The sequence below is a fragment of the Elephantulus edwardii genome, unplaced genomic scaffold (assembly GCF_000299155.1).
Source record: "Elephantulus edwardii isolate Elephantulus edwardi_28Jun2011 unplaced genomic scaffold, EleEdw1.0 scaffold00122, whole genome shotgun sequence".
NCBI lineage: Eukaryota > Metazoa > Chordata > Mammalia > Macroscelidea > Macroscelididae > Elephantulus > Elephantulus edwardii.
In genome coordinates, this window is record NW_006399872.1 from 10735450 (window position 1) to 10739487 (window position 4038).

Sequence of the window (4038 nt, forward strand, 5' to 3'; positions counted from 1 at the left end):
AACAGAGCAAGGAAACACTGCATGGTTCAAAATTGGGAAGGACGTACTCCAGGGATGTGTCCTATCTCCATATCTTATCAATCTGTATGCAGAACAGATTATCCAGGACGCTGGGCTTTATGAGGAGAAATGTGGGGTCAGGATTGGTCGAGGATCTATTAACAATCTGCATTATGTAGATGACACAACCCTGCTTGCTGAAACTGAGGAGGACCTGAAATGCTTGCAGCAGAGGGTCAAGGACTGCAGCCTTCAGTATGGATTGAGGCTCAATATCAAGAAGACAAAGATTCTCACCACTGGGCCAATTGGCAGCATCAGGATGGATACTAAAGAGATTGAGATTGTTAACAACTTTAATCTGCTTGGCTCCACAGTCAACACTCTTGGCACCAGTAGCCAGGAAATTAAAAGACGCATTTCCATGGTAAAGTCTGTTGTTAGGGACCTCTCCAAAGTACTGAAGAGCAATGGTGTCTTTCTGGAAACTAAGGTGCATCTGATACAGGCCATGGTCTTTGCAATCGCTTGTTACGCATCAGAGAGTTGGACAATGACTATGAAGGAGAGAAGGAGAATTGATGCTTTTGAGCTGTGGTGCTCGAGAAAAGTATTGAGTGTACCATGGACTGCCAAGAAAACAAACAGATTCATCCTGGAAAGGGTCAAACTGTGCAGCTCCTTGGAGGCAATGATTCTGAGGCTCCGTCTAACATACTTTGGACATGTTGTAATGAGGGACAGGTCCTTGGAGAGGGACATCATGCTTGGTAGGGTGAAAGGACAGCACAGGAGGGGAAGGCCCTCTATGAGGTGGATTAATTCAGTGGCTGGGGTAATCAGAATGGGAGTGTCAGAGACAGTGCTATTGGCACAGGACAGAGCAGTTTAGGGCTGTTGTACATAGGATTGCTATGGGTTGCAAGTGACTACAGGGCACATAACAACAACAACAACAATAAACAGGACTCTACTTCAGATTATGAGGGAGGTTGATATCAGCTGGAATTAATCCTGAAGTACTAAGGCAATCCTTAAGCATTTACAGGATTTTTTCATTGTCCCTCTCTCCTGAGTCAAGCAGAAGTTTGTCAATAGAGAAAGCTTAGCTTCACCTGTATTGGATTATCTTTGTGATATAATTCCTGACAATTTTCAATAAAGACAGGAAAGCTGGAATGGGCAAGCAGTTCCCTTCAGTGGTTCGAAAACTGTTTTCCTCCTGCTTTACCTCTGTTTTTCTCCTACATTTCTGGTGTTCTGTCTCATTATTAATACTTACAAAAATACTTTGCCCCTGGTCTGCAACAGGTATATTTTTTGCACCCTTTTATTTTTAAACTTTTTCCCCCAATAATATTAATATTCTGCCTTTACTGATAGGTTTTTGTTTTTTATCCATTCTCCTACTTTTTTTTCTTGTAAGTGGTGCGTTAAATCCAATAACAGTAAGTGTGATTAATGACAGAACAGGTTTTATTGCTGCCATTTTGTTGTGTTTGTTTTTGTTGTTGTTTCTTTTTACTGTGGTCCATCCTCTTTTTTCTGGGGTCTCAGTGTGAAGGGCTTCCCTTAAACTTTCTTGTAGTGTTGGTCTTTTTTCCACAAATTCCTTAAATTTCTGCTCTCCTGAAAATGATCCAATTTCTCCTTCAGATTTAATGGACAGCTTTACTGGATACAGAATTCTCAGATGACAATGTTTTCTTTCAGTCTTCTGTATATTTCATACTATTATCTTCTTACTTGGTTTTTGCCAAGAATGATAACTCAATTTAGAAGCTTTTTTTTTGTAGATGACTTTTGGTTTTTCTTGTTCTACTTTTAATATTCCATCTTTATCTTTGATTTGAGATAATATGACTATGACACATTTTGGGGTTCATTGAGCTTCTTGAATGTTGATTTCCTCTTTATTCATGATATCTGAGAAGTTTCCTTCTACTATTTGTTCCAGAATTTTCTCAGTGCTTTCTCTGCACCCTTCATGTCCTGGAATCTCTATCATAAGTATGTTGCTCCTTTTGATGCTTTCCCATGATTCTAATGTTTTCTTCATTTTTCTTTTGTCTCCTCTCCTTTTTTTCCTTCTTCTAGTATGTGCCCATTCTGGTTCTTCTCTTTCAGCTCTCTGACTCTCTGTTCCCTCTCTTCTGTTCTGCTTTATTGTCTTCCAGTATGTTGGAAACTTCTACCATTTTAGTCTTGATATACTGGATTGTGTTTTCATGCATTTCTGTTGTTTCAAGTACTATGTTAGCGGTACCCTGTTGTTATACCTCTTTATAGTTTCATTTCTTTCTTCCGTATTTTGAAATTTTTCTATGGTTATTTATATTCCTTCATGCAGATATATTTCTTATGGTTTCCTGTACTGGATTATTTTCTGTATCCATGGCATTGATTCTCTTTTGCATGGTTGCTTCTTCTGCAGCAGTTCACATGGCTCCACATCAATATATTTCTTCTGTCTCTCTGTGCCTGGGGTATTCATTGGGTCTGAATTATGCTCTGTTTTGGGTTTTTTGGTTTTTTTAGAAGGCTTCTTTTGTTTTTCACAATGTTTGGAGATGCCCACTAACTTTTTGATATTATGTGAAGTTCTGTGACATTGTCTTGGTATGTATTAGGCCATTTCTAAAGAATTTGTGTAGACTGTTGACAATTCTTTATTTTTATTATTTTATTTTATTGGTTATTTGCAGACTTAAAGTGTATCCTTTCCTCAGGATCACAATTCTCTATACCAGGAGTCATTTCTGATCCTGTGCAGTGGGAAATCTCATCTTTCCCAAAGTTCTTCAACTTCTTTGCCACTAGTATTGCAACCTTAAGAACATCTCATCTGAGTGCTGCCTACCTCTTCTAAATTTTTCTACTGTCCTTAGTGCTTCTGGTTCACAGAGTAGCTATAGACCAACTTCTACCCCCTGACTACACTTTTTCTATCCAATGTAAGGTCAACGGGGGAAGGATCAGTACTTTTATGCATCTACTTTCTTGAATCTCACATGTAATATGATGAAAATTTCTCCTACCCCTTAAAGTTAGTAGTTCCTCTTGGTGTTTTGGATATGCGGAGCAATCAGAGATCAATTTCCCCTTGACTGAATTATTTCTATCCAGTATGCTACTTTGATTGCTGGTCTCAGGGTATTAATTGTAGATACAAGCAAGGTGAAATTATTAACAACTTTAATCATTTCTCTATTATAATCTTGACTATTGACCAAGTTGTGGGGATATTTCTTCTTTGTTGTTGAAGTGTCATTTATATTGAAGTCTTGATCTTCTGCAGCAAGTGTTTCAAGACCGCTTTACCTTTAGCAAGGAAGGTTGCTGAATAAGTTTGAAAATAGCCTAGTGGCAAGAAGCTGCATGGCAATACCAAAGGCACAAAGTTGGAGGCTACCAGCTCTACAACAGAAGGATGGGCAATCTCCTTCTGTGCAAGTAACTACCACTGAAAACCTGCTGGAGGGTCAGCTATAGGTAGGTTCCAACTCTGTAGTACACAACAACAAGAATAACACTATACAGACAGAATTGGTTTTAGCATTTAAATTTTTATATGGAGAAGCAATGAAATATGGTTGCTATATTGTTTGATGCTTTTTGAGTTGAGTCCAAACCTTAGTGATCTTATGAACAACAGATCTGAATGCTGTCCTATTCTGCGTCACCCCTACACTTCTTAACACACTAAAGCCTATTATGGCAGTCACTGGGCCAATCTACCAGGTTGAAGACTTTTCTCTCCCTTGCTGACCCTCTGCCTTTTCCAGCATGATGACCTTCTCCAAGGAATAGCTTCTTCTAGTAACATGCCCGAAGTATATGAGATGAAAGTTGATCATCTATCTCCAAGGGGTACTCTGTCTGTACTTTTTTTTCTATATTTTATTAATTTTCATAAACATTTACAGAGATTTTGGGTTTCCATTCATTCCTTGTTGCACTATTCTCTCTACCCTCCTCCCAGTTTGTTCTTGTCCAAATGCCACAGTGCTTGTCAAAGCCAGTTCTGATTAATCTTCT